Below are 14,527 nucleotides of genomic sequence, written 5' to 3'. Positions count from 1 at the left end.
TGTAATTTTCGTTGAAGTCATACTTTTTATTTTTTTTATTCCTCATCAGCGTTGGCATCATTATCATTCTCCTTGTAGTCCTCCCCACCCCATCCTCTACCACTGTATAATCATTGTCCTTATCATCATCATCCATATCAACATCATCATCACCATCATCATCATTAACATCACCACCACCACCACAGCCTCTATCAGCATCATCATTATCATCATCATCACCATCACAATATCCAGCTGTTATCCCAACATGGAATACTCACTTTGGGAAACAAATGCTTCCAGCAAACATTAAAACATCAGTGTGGTAAAAAAGGGCTCATAATATTGAATTTGCATCAATGACGTTGACTTCATAGCATTACCATGGCAACAGAACAATTCTGATCATCATCGCAGTTTGATTTCCATCTATTTTTCAACAATTACTTCTGCTAAACCACACCCTGAGAATAGTGCATTTCTGTATCTTTATCCTCTGCCATAGACCAGTGTATTGAACTCTGTGAAGAGTGCACCACAATACATATTTATTGATTTGAATTCCAACTTTTATGACGTGCTGTACAAAAGCACTAAAATAAATTGCCGTACACTCCTCCCATTAGCGGTATTCCTTAAAGCGAAGGTACAGTGTATCAAACAATTATTTGTACACCCATAAAACAATGATTCAAACAAGGATAAAATAGTTTTCACTGAAAACATAAATTTATTAACTGATAACAATTGACAAATGATGTATCCTCTTTGTTCAAAGCAAAGTAAAAACATACAATTCTTATTACTTTAAGAATTTTTCCCCAAAATGTGATTTTTTAAGGAAAAACAATTATTTGTACACTTTGAGTTCTTTTCGACTTAAAGTCTCTTTCTAGTACTTAGTGGGTCCTCCTTTGTCATCAATAACGGCACGCAGTCTCCTGGGCATACTATCAACCAGTTTCTCACATACGGCAGGATCCAGGCTGCTCCATGCTTGCTGAAGCACGGCTTTAAGGTCTTCTTTGTTGCTGGGGGGAGTCGATGGGCGATTTCTCTCCATTTCATCCCAGAGATGCTCTATTGGATTCAAATCCGGACTCTAGCTGCGCTGGCCATTTCAGCACAGATACGTTCTTCTTGGCCAGAAATGCTGTCACAACCTTTGCCGTGTGCTTAGGATCATTATCATGTTGGAAAATAAAATGGCGTCCAAGCAGTTTGGCAGCAGATGGCATCATCTGTTGTGAAAGGATGCTCTTATACAGGTCAGCATTCATGATTCCCTCAATGAAGTAGAGGTTGCCTACGCCAGCAGAAGCCATACAACCCCATACCAACACGTTTCCACCTCCATGCTTGACCATGTTAACAGTTGGTTGCATGCACTTAGGGCTGTATGCCTCCTTCGAAGTACGCCAAACTCGCTGACGACCATCTGAACCGAACATATTAAACTTGGACTCGTCAGACCAAAGCACCGTTTTCCAGAATCTAGCAGGCTTGTCAATATGCTCCCTGGCGAAGTTCAGGCGTTTCATCTTGTTCTTCTGACTGATGAATGGCTTCTTACGAGGAATCCTGCCATGCAGTCCACGTTCTTTCAGTCTGTTCCTGATTGTTTGGGTGGAAACCTTGGTGCCTGTACTTGCTTCCACCTCTTGGCAGACAACTTCCGGTCTCATCACAACCTCTTTGATGTACCTGTCCGTCCTTGAAGATGTCGCTCTCTTTCTTCCTCTTCCCTTCTTATTTTCAACACTACCTGTCTTCTTGAATTTTTGGATGATATACTGCACTGTTGTATGCTTCATATCAAGTCTTCTTGCTATCTTACGTACAGAAACTCCATCTTTGTGGAATTTCACAACCCTTTCCCTCAAGGCTCTTGGTACTTCACAGGTCTTAGCCATGTTGAAAAACTACAACTGACCCTTCCAATGACTGTAGTAAATGGTCACAGATACTACAGGAGGGAATAGAAAGGACTGCCATGGAAAAGAAAATCAGTTGTACACAATAACTTGCTATTTCAGGCATGTTTCTGTATCAATAAGGATTAACCAGGGTTGAATGGTAAAATACAAGAGTTTTCGACCTTTTGATATGCGAGGAACCCCAGGAGACATTCCTGCTCTTTAACAATAAGCAGATTAATCCCCTTTGTATGATAAACCATTCTTTTATTAGAATTTAAGATCTGTAAACAGGGAAAATGGGCTCTAAATGGAAAGTGTACAAATAATTGTTTGGGGGTGAAAATTAATATTTTTATGAAAAAAAGTATAATTATGAAATAATTATGGGAAAATTCACTTAGGTTCAAAAGGTACATGTATATTCTACAATGCATTCACTTTTTTGGGTCTAATTTTCAGTACTTTTGATTTAATTTGCTTTGAAGTAACAATTTGAAAGGTGTACAAATAATTGTTTGATACACTGTAGATGAAATGCCTCTGTATACAGCAGAATAGTCATGGAGATTGTTGGAGGTAATTGACATTCAATTGGTCAGAAATATAGAAGGAAAGTGCTTGATGACATGAATTGTTCAATTTTTGTTTTTGTTTTGAAATTAAACTGAAAAGGTATAATACGACATATATAAATGTTTCTATCATCAAAGGATTGATCAAGGCATTGATACTTAATTGAATCTAATATCAGGACACTTTCATGTGGATTAAAGATGATAGCAGTTGAAGCAGCTAATGGGGAGGGGGTAGTTTATTACGCTCATTGATTACAACAATTTCAGGTGTGGTAGAGTATATCCTGAAAGAAGCTACGTATTATGTAGTATAATATACCATTCACACTGTGTATTGACTATGTCTGTCAAACGTAGCACAGTCGTCAATGTAGCGGCTGGTAGATAAGTGATAATTTTCCTTGAATTTAAGAGAAAAAAATGTAGACTAGAAATGTGAAATCAATTGTACATGCTCTTGATCATATTTATTGGTCTATAGACAGTGAAAAAACACATCCCTTACATTTCTAAGAACACCAACAAAGAAATGTATATTTACATGATCATCAAAGGTTCAACACACAATGGCCAGGCAGATTTACATTAAAGCTCTACCTGATTTTTTTTATGTAATAGTAGAGGAAGAACAATGGTAATGACAGATCAATAAATTTTTGAGTGAATTTCAGTGCAAAACAAAGTAGTCACATTTGAGTTGTTATCAACCTAATGCAAATTGGTATCATGATATCTTTTGAGATTACAGCCAAGCATTCCATTTTACTATTTATTTTACTCAGAAAAATTCAGTGGTACATGTAATTATTGAAGAAATAAATTCTGAAATCTCCAGAATAAAGAAACTTTGTGTGAAAAATTCTGCCATTATATATTTAATTTTACTTTTTATCAAGAATATTTTAAGATATGTAAGAACTTGAATTCAAGTAAATTAATTATATTCAATTCAAAGATATATATTTACATAATTTTATATCACTTCGAATTAGATGTAATAGAACTGTTGGTAAATACATATCTACTGAACCTCCTAAATAATATATTTGAATTCATTAGATAATAACAATGATAATAATAACTAGAATTTAATTCGTCATGCGGACGAATTAGGTGGTCTGTCATGATTTGTCATACAGTGTCGGCTAATGTATGAAATAAATCATTTAGATAATTGATAATCTTGATCGTAGACATCCTAAGAATAAGTTTTGACCATTGCTAAATGTGATTATTGATGTGATGACAATCGTCAGACATACATCTTCAAACAGATACATACAAGATAGATGATTATATATATATAGATGGATGGAGTGATGGATGGAGCGATGGATGGATCAAGTGATCGATTGAGAGATAAATGATAGGTGGTTATATTAATAAAACAAAGATAGACAGACAGACATATAGATAGATAGATACAAATAGATTGATATAGATAGATAGCCAGACAGACATACATATAGAAAGATAGATAGAGACAGGCAGATAGATTGATGGATACATAGAACGATAGATAGATATACATATCTAAACAGATAGATATGTTATATTAGACAGAGAGAGAGAGATAGATAGACAGATACATATACAGAGTAGGTAGATAGACAGATAGACATATATAGGGATAGATAGATTTATAACAGATAGCGGATGGACGGATATGATTAGATAGATATAATACCAAAAAAAGTAATTATAATCTGTTTTATTTTGCAATATTTTAGCTATTAATTATTAGAATTGTTATAATTGATCGTGCGCAAGATAGTAAAAAAAAAAAAAAAAAAAATCATGTCCACCCGCGGACTCGAACCCCTGCCTGCATAATTGAATGAGATGCAAGTCTGACGCCTAACCGATTGAGCTAGCATATTTCCCATAGACTTTACACGTAAGCAAATTTGAGAATTACAATTCCAATTTTGCAAGCGAAATACGGGCATGATCCCGGCATCTGATCAAAAAATGGAGGGCACACTTCCGAAAGCTTAGAATCTCAGCTACAACATACTACAAGCTCAGGGAAACCCGACAAGAAAAAATGGAGATATGGCTCACGAAATAGAGGAATGTCGAATCTAGTTTTGAGAAAAAGTCATGTCCCATAGAGATTACACGCAAAATGAGGACAAATGACATGCCTCTTTTCATCGCTGTTTTACGCAATGATGCGTTTCTCAAAACGAAAAGTTATGTTTATGAGGAGAAAGAGTACATTCTAAACTACAACATATCAAAATCTGGGTGAAAACCAATGTATATTCGAGAAGTTACAACCAAATTTGCATAAATTTGATGACGTCATTTTTGAATAAATGAAATTTTTAGTTTAGGCGCCATTTTGATGACGTCACGAGATAATTTAGGGACGATGGTTACATGAAATCAAATCTACAACTCATAATCTATCGATATATGAAAAAAAAGTTGGGGGTCAACGGACTATTTAAAGAGCTACAGTGAATTTACAATAGGCATGTTTTTGCCCATATATGGCCTATAGTGAGAGCTCGCGCGCACACGTGCTGCAAAGTTTAACGGGTGTTAATTTCGTTATTAATGGTTGTAGAAGGTTGATCAAGGTATCAAATTGCTCAGAATTTTATTAGCAATGCAATGATATTAAAGAAACGGTTTTTCTGCGTTGCGTTAAGGTGTAACGCGCGGAAACGCGCGCGCATATGTGCGCGCGCGCAAATTTTTGAAATGCTTAAAATGCCCTGAAACGTACCCAAAAAAATTTATAGGTCATTTGGACGATTTTTTTACCTTTGACGCGCGCGTACGCGCGCGTCATGACCTCTACATGACCTTTGATGACATTGACATTTGACCCTTGACATGAAGTTAATGTCATGTAAATATTGTTAATTTTTGACAATTGATAATGAAGATATGATCAAATGAAGAATTTTACAAAATGGCGCGTAGATGACGTCATCATGACCATATGACCTTGAAAAGCTTATTTTGCCGTCTCTATGATAGATTCTATATATGACGAAAAAATCAGCAAAATTGATTCAGCCAATTTCGAGAAAAGTTGGCGACAAAAAATAGGTACAATGAATAAAGAAAGGAAGAAAGAAATAAAGAAAATTCTGACGAAATCAATAGGTGATCTGTCGTAGACAGACCACCTAATAATAGTCATAAAAATAATGATAATAGTAAAAATATTGATAATAATAATTTAATTTATTGTATTACTTATCTACACATGTAAAACAGTGAATATGAATAGTGCATGCTGTTTTACTTTTATCATATGTACACAATCTACACATTCAACGGTATCCACAAACAAACAAACTTCTTCATTCTTGTTAAATGTCAGACTTTGCTTTTCTGTCTCATTTTATTCATGTGGGCGAGCAAGGGAGGGGGTGGGTTTGTAAAATCTTTCTGTGGTCGTGCTTCTGCAAAGGACAGCAAGTCCCTTGTGTTGCAGACAATTGTGACGACCACATTGCTGATGAATAAATGCATTCTGTTTTGCCCGGGGTACAGGAGTATTGGAAAACCCATCACTACACATAAAATGTCATTCAGTGAAGGTCTTCTTCACATTAAAAAAAATCTTTGATTTGAAAGAATTCGAAAATGGTTTAAACTTCACAAAATAAGGTAAACAGAAACTATTTTCATAAAAAATTGTCATACCCCCCCAATCTGTTTCTTTTATAATAATATGATGTAAGAATTTGTAGTACACACTGTACAGTATATCATTGTGTAAATTTAGGGAGGGTATATACTGTACATGCCATCATGTGACTGCAGTGTTTGGAGCATCAGATTTATTGCTGAATTGCAGTGTATTGCATTCTCTTATTCCACTGAATTGCCCCCCCCCAAAAAAAAAAAAAATAATAATAAAAATGAAAAAATAATGATAATAATATTAATAATAATCATGATGATAATAATAAAACGTAATGGAAAAAAAATCTTCAAATCCTTTCTTTTGCCTGTTTATTTATATATTATTTATTGGAGGAACATTATAAACAAGATAACATTGGAATTGAAACTTCAACTTAAAGAAGACAGTATTCAGGTATAAATACAGCTTAACACCTTTGGGATGTATGAACACAACTTTAACACCTTTTAATACAGCTGTACCATCGTTTGGAGTTCAATTTCCTTTGAAACATGGAAAGAAAGCTCCAAACTCCCACATACTTCTAACCAAAGACTTCAAAATATAGCTTTGAGGTTTTCAGTTATGTCATAAATTAACATGGACGAAAGTACCATTTCTTTTTCTGTTATTGGTTTCTTTTTTTTAATTGTACATGGTGCAACCATAGCTATACATGTATTTTTACAAACATTTAAAATCCCATCATGACATATTTCATAGCAGCTATAGATATAATTGCCCCCCATACAGTTTTTGAAAGCAGCAGTTGAATGAATAGCAGACCAAGTAACATGCTACCCCTCCCCCAAAATTGTAATCAAATTCTGAATCTATCATTGCCTACTCTCCACAAATTTGATTCAAAAATTGATCTGCCAATTCCACAGCTCACCCAAATCCATCATGAAATGGGCTGGATTAAATTGAGTTTTCTCCTTTTCTTCTGTGCCATCATGACAAATGCAATAAGATTTCTAATATTGCATTCCCACCATGTGGTAGATAAATTGCAGGAGGAGGAGGGAAGAGGTGTGTCTCTATCAGCTTGATCTTATAGAGCTCATCTTAAACTTTGGTAAAGGGTCAATTACATGAATTCAACTCCAGTATCATCTAACATTTCAATTGGAGAAATAAATATAAAAAGAATAAATAAGTAGTGCTTAAAAGTTGTATTTGAGACAGTTAATTTTGAAATTTTTCAATTGGTGAGTATATTATGGAAAGTGATGAAAGGAGTATACTCTCCCATTTACAGTGTACTTAAACTGATGGGATTTTGTATTTTCTTCTCTAAGAACCGTTTCACAGGGGCAATGATGATATAGTATACTGTAGATACAAGATTGCATGTTGATATGTGCTCTCATGAAATAAAAGTATCATTCTTTTGAAAATATTTTAATCACTTCATGTGTAGGAGCTGCGGGAGCAGTCTATAGTATACATCACAGTTGCATCACCAATATGACCTGTCTGAAATCTTAAAGGACAAGTCACCTTAACAGAATGTTGATTTTAATTAAAAGAAAAATTAAACAAGCATAACACTTATAATTTAGTAAAATCATGGACTCTCATTTGCATATCGCTGAGTTGTGAATATAACTGTTTTGTGAAAATCAAGCAAAATTGTAAGATGTCATAGCTTTCCTATATTGTACATCCAATTTGTTGAAATTTTCAGCATTATGCTTGTTGAATTTCTCTCTTTTGATGTAAATCTTTTTTTTCTGGGATGGACTTTTATTAGATATTGTGATCACATTTGAAAAAATCCTTTTTGGTTGGATTCCCTTTTAATACACACCCTCTCTACTCCATGGGGAACAATTCTACAATTTGCTTATTGACAATCCTCACAAGTCCCTGGATGGAGAGCATCAATTGGTACTGAAAGAACAGCAATGATAAGGCAATAATAAGTTGGTTGCTAGAACCAGGTTTGAACAACAAGTTCATGATAAAAATCTTGTTGTCTGTCGGTATATTGCTTTTCCTATAGTTTTCTGACATTTTTTTTCAGCTCTGTCATATATGTAGTTTTACTTCCTTTACCCTTTCACCGTTGCATGCAGTTTTACCTCTCACTCTCTGGGTTCACCAGGGTTTTCAATGTAGTACAAATATGAAAGAAGAGTTGTGATTGGCTCCTTGTCAGTAATTTGAACAAAATACACATGCAACAATGATTTTGATAGGCCATTGACTTTTTGCTGATAGATAGCAAACCTTTTTGTTATGGGTCCCTAGTTGCTATAAATTAATGTCAAGAAATAAATCTGAATGAGTGTCTAGAGAGAGCTCAGATACCTTTTAACAGCTTATATTTGTAAGAGATGAGAAATGTAGTTGCAAAAATTGTCAAAACCTCTTACACTTGGAGAAGTGGACTTTGGGGAGAGAGAGAAGGGGGAGAAGTTGTTGAGGCAAATAGATTTACACCTGGATGAAGAGTGGCAAAGTGTGGATTTGCACCCTGCCAAAACACATGACCCTCTGATTATAAGGCGAAAGTCAGAACAACTTTACCACGACTCTTAATATCAAAAGGGGATTTTTTAATGTCAAAATTTGAAATGAAGTCATTTAAGTTCATACAGAGTTAGAGTCTGAAACTGAAATGTAATCTAATCAGTACTTAAAAAGTTAAAATGAAGAGTCTGATGGGGATTATTGTTCATGCTGAAAGGAGATTTTAAGACACATTAAAAAGTCCTAATTCTGAGAGTGGAAATGTATCTTTTTCTTTTCAGAACTAAAAATTAAAATTTGATATAAGACACAAATTCAAGAGAGAGTTGAATTTGAAGAGTAAGAAAGGATACACCATGTTTTTCACACTCAACATGCTCGAATTCAAGAGTCTGAAAGAGGAATTTATGCATGTTTTCAAGATTCGAGTTTGATGTATCGTTTTGAAAGCATTTGCATCACTGTCCTCCCCCACCTCCTTTTAAATGCAACCAATCCACTTAAGATCCCTAGATGTTACAGTTCTGACATGGTGTTTTCATGCTCAAATTCATCTTAGAGTAGAGATAGTCATCCCAGTTTAAAGTTTCAACTCTCCTCTTATCATTCTTAAAGGACAAGTCCACCCCAAATAAAACTTGATTTGAATAAAAAAAGAAAAATTCAACAAGCATAACACTGAAAATTTCATCAAAATCGGATGTAAAATAATAAAGTTATGGCATTTTAAATTTTCGCTCATTTTCAACAAAATAGTTATATGAACGAGCCAGTCACATCCAAATGAGAGAGTTGATGACATCACTCACTCACTATTTCTTTTGTATTTTATTATATGAAATATGAAATATTGTTATTTTCTCACCATTGTCATGTGAAATGAAGTTTCATTCCTCCCTGAACACGTGGAATTCCATTATTTTAACATTTGTGCTTCAGACAAGGAGGTCCTAATCGTAAAAATTGAAATATTGTATAATTCAAACAATAAAAAACCAAAGAAATAGTAAGTGAGTGACATCATCGACTCTCTCATTTGGATGTAACTGGCTCGTTCGTATAACTATTTTGTTGAAAATAAGCTAAACTTTGAAATGTCATAACTTTCTTATTTTACATCCCATTTTGATGAGATTTTCAGCATTGTGCTTGTCTGATTTTTCTCTATTGATTCAAATCAAAATTTTTCTGAGGTGGACTTGACCTTTAAGAGGATAGGGAATCTTAGTATCACCCCCCCCCCCTTGGACCTTCTAAACCCCGCACCCAGGCACTGAATAGATTTCTGAAGCAAGAATAAAATGTGAATTGCAAATCACTTTGTATGCATGCTTCAGAAGAAAGTTCAAGCTGCAATTTCTCTCCTTTTTCAAGCCCACCCACTGACCATTGAGTTTGACCCAAGAAGTAAAGGTCAAGTTGGGGTGACAGAATACATGTCCAAACCAGACGAGGACCCATAGTAGAATTACGGATTTGAGTTTTGTGCCCTTTGATGAAATGTTCAATCAAAATGTTTATTCTTGTGTTTGAATTCTGAATACAGTTATTTTTAAGACTAATGAAATATTACTTAAATTCACCTGTACTTCCAAATAAATGTCTTTGAATACTATTATATTTCTATGGTTCAGTCTAAGAATCTTCTTTTCATTTGATGAAATATGACTGGCTTGTGGTTCAGTTTTGTGGTAGTTTTTAGGAGCATGCCTTTGCATGACAGAAGTCTGATTTTTGTCAGACAATCAGTGGTGAATGGGAATGATGTGCTGTGAGTTTCTTGAAACCTTTCCCACGGAAAATTGGTGCTAGACATCTGTCCAGATGCACTTGTCTAATCAAGTCTCCATACTTCAGAATTACTGTTTAAATCCTTTCTTCATTGAACAATATGGTTTACATGTATGGTAAGAATGTAATATCTTGTCTTTACTGACACAAAATGAAAATACTAGTACAAGGCAAGAGGTATACTACAATACAGGATTTGATATGATTTCCTAATTACACAGAAGAGTGCATATATCCTTGATTGTATACCCGTCCACAATTATATGACCATGAAATTATCTATTCTACTTTGCATGTAAACTTGTCTCTAAACAACCTGTCATTTACTCCTTTACATGCTTGAGTTAAAAACAAATAAAAGAAGGTTTAGAAACAATTATATTTATATTGTGTTTCCCATGCTGTCATCTGCCAATCATCACTTGAGGGTGTGCTTCACACAAGTGACTGAATCTAATTTTCTCGAGAGTTTTTGAATTAATAAAAAAATCTTGAAGCCATCAAATGGGGAGGGAATAATCACTGGTAATGTGCCCACTGCTGTCTATTGTAGAAATGCTTTACAATAAACCATCAGGAATAACTTGACAAAATTAAGTTGTTACCAGCCTATGAATACCAACTTCATACTGAGGACAATATACTGAAAGGTAAGTTACTTTTTTTGACATACATTGTTTATTTCTTATCATTAATTGGAGGTTGCTATATTGGACGCATTGAAACTTGATAAATCTTTCCATGTACTCTTATACCTTGGTCACATTTTCTCTACAGCGGGCCTACAGGGAGTAAAAAACAGCCGTTTTATTAATTTTGATTCAAACCACATATGTAGTTGGTACAAAAAATGTTAAAACGGCTGTTTTCGACTCGCTGTACGGCCGCTGTAGAGCAAATGTGACCAAGGTATTAACATTGGGGTGGAGAGCGGAAGGCAACTTTGTAGGCCATATATACTTTGTCTATTTGGGCAATGTGGGAGAAGTGATATTGCAGACTTATTTGATATCTATCATTTGCCTTCCCCATTCTTATTCAAAGAAAAAGGTCAAGTCCACCCCAGAAAAATGTCGATTTGAATAATAGAAAAAAAATCAAACTAGCTTAAAGCTGAAAATTTCATAAAAATCGGATATCAAAAAAAGTTATGACATTTTAAAGTTTCGCTTATTTTTCACTAAACATATATATGCATACCTTAGTGACATGCATTTGAGACCGGCGATGATGTCCATCACTCACTATTGCTTTTGTTTCTTATTGTTTGAATTATACAGTATATCATTTTTCAAAGCTTTGATTATAAGGACCTACTTGACTGAACCATATAGTATTAAAAAATGCTAATTCCACATTTTCAGGGAGGAATTAATCATTGTTTCAATTGACAATGAGGAGAAAATTAGAATATTTCATGTAATAAAATACAAAAGAAAAAGTGAGTGGATGACGTCATCAGTCGCCTCATTTGCATACTGACCAGGATGGGCATATAACTGTTTTGTGAAATCAAGCGATTTTTCTCTTTCTATTGGGGTGGACCTGTCCTTTAAGTATTATAATTATTCATCAAGGGTCTTGTGATAGGATGACCCCTGTACAAATCATATAGAGATGAGATAATTCTGTCTTTTATTAGTTACTAGGTCACTAGTTAAAATCCAGCATCTGGCCATCAGACCCAAATGCTTTATATTCTTGTCTTTGTACAGAAAAATAGTACATTCTCGGCCATTAGGCACATTGATAAATTTTACCTTGCTTCCAGTATGAAATAATAGCCCTGAAATCATCAGTGAGCGAAGTATGCTGCAATTAGCTAAATCATAGATAGTTATTAATAAGTATGTATGACGTAGATAGCAGAGATTCTGTACTTTTAAAGGATGTATACTCCCAGGGATAGGCCTACAGACCATCTGATGTAGAATGGAATACATTCCTTTCTTGGAGTATAATTAATCAAATGGAGAATCATTTATTGAATTATGCCTCGTGGACTGGGGCAAGAACTGCATTGTCATGTAATTTCCATTGCATTCGTGACTAGAATCAGAGTGTAAAAGATGTTCAATAAGGAATTTGTTCCCAGGGCATCAGGGAGAAAACTTCAAGCTTTATTGATATTCTGTGCACTCTTGAGTTCAAGATGGAGTTGATAAATTTTATGAAGCATATATGAAGTCTGTTTCCATCCAGAATGAGGAGTGAGCTTTTTGTTTTGTTATTTTAATTTCTTTCAAGATTATATCCTTGTTGTTGTTGTAAAATTGGCATCATCACCATTATCAGTCTTCTTTCTCATTCTTAACTCAATCTTTCTCAATATTACTATCACCATCATTATCAGAATCATTGTAAGCATCCTTCTCATCATTGTCATCATCATCCTCACCATCATTCCCAACATCATCACCATTATCATATTTATCATCATCATCATCATCATAATCATCACCAACTTCATCATCATCATCATCATCACTACCATCGTCATCACCACCATCATCATCTACTAGTGTTTGTATCCACATTGCCTTCATCATCACCATCTCATCCTAACATCAGACTCCACAGTCTTCACATTTTGTCATTATCTGTTTCATTGTAGGTATCTCTGACTGTATCTATCATTCCATTATTCACCACCCATGCATTATGTTCTGCTGTAAGCATTCTCTGGGAGGCATATCACGTTGCCATGGTGATGTTCATGAATGTTGAAGCTGATTAATTCCTATCCATTTCATCAAAGGATGGACGATTTGACGCGTTCCAAAATTAAATTAGTTTGATAAAAAGATTGGATGGAAAATGATTTTTTGTAACTATCCTGGCTATTGTATGTTATGTAAAATCTTCTTGATGTTTGTTGCTGTTTTTTTTCTTTAAAGGGGAAGTTCACCCTGACAAAAAGTTTATTGTAAAAATAGCAGAAAAAATAATAAAAAATATTGCCAAAGGTTTGAGAAAAATTAATCAAATAATTAAAAAGTTATTTGAATTTCAATTAAAGCGAATGGTAAAAAATCAATGAAATGTCATCTTCTCAGAAAATTGAAAATGGTTTTCACTGTAACTTTTGTATATCAATAGACAAATCATTTCACACCCGATCATGATAAGAAAACAAAATTAAGTCATCAGGAACCATACAAAATTTGAAATTCATGCATTTTATATTACATAACACATGGGGCAGCTGCTCGTTTATGACGTCACAAATCCAAAATTTTGAACTCTAATAACTTTCTTACTCTTTAACGGATTTTCCTCAAACCTTCACCAATATTTTTTACTATATTTTCTGCTATTTTTACAGCAAAGTTTTCTTCAGGGTGAACTTCCCCTTTAATGGTAGAATCCTTGGATGATTATCATATCTATCAACATATCTTTAGTTCATGTTGGTTCAGAACTTGCTTTCATCCATTGTTGCTGTTATCGTCATCAGCTTCATCTTCATCATCAACATACTTATCATCGTCATTGTCAATCGTTCAGAACATTAGCAAAATAATACTACTCTCTATAACTCTCTAATCATACATTTTCTAAAATATTCCAAGCATCATCAAGCAAACACTCTCTTTGTCTTCAACCTCAGTCCCCTTGCCATGGAAACTCATGAGTATGACTGCAATCCACACCATGATCTCTCTATTACTTTCCCCATATTCATCAGCTCTCACATTCATGACTTTTAGCAGAGAAATATCAAGTTGATATACTTCTAATGCCCTGTCTCAATTGAGTGTTATCAGGAGATAAAGTTGAAGAGCCCCCTCTAGTGGTTAGAGGACAGACAACTTTTAGGCTTGATTCATGTTTCTACTCTTGCCAATAATCAATCTCCTGGGTGCATCAGTATTGTCTATTCAGTATACTGTAATATGAAATCAGGCCAGGTTATTTAACCCACTAATCGATAGTTGACATCCTCCGAGAAAATTGCAGAGGCATATCTAGGCTTATGTGACATACTTAGTATTACCCTGGAGTAGTACTTAAATGTTATAAGAACATCCTTCTAAGTAACTGAAGTAAAGGGCTTTGAACAAAATAAGTGTCTGATCAATTTTGTAACACCCTTGTCTAATTAGTATTTACTTATAGACTCTAATCAG

Source organism: Lytechinus variegatus, chromosome 15 (genome assembly GCF_018143015.1).
Source record: "Lytechinus variegatus isolate NC3 chromosome 15, Lvar_3.0, whole genome shotgun sequence".
NCBI classification, from domain to species: Eukaryota; Metazoa; Echinodermata; class Echinoidea; order Temnopleuroida; family Toxopneustidae; genus Lytechinus; species Lytechinus variegatus.
This window is presented reverse-complemented; position numbering follows the sequence as displayed.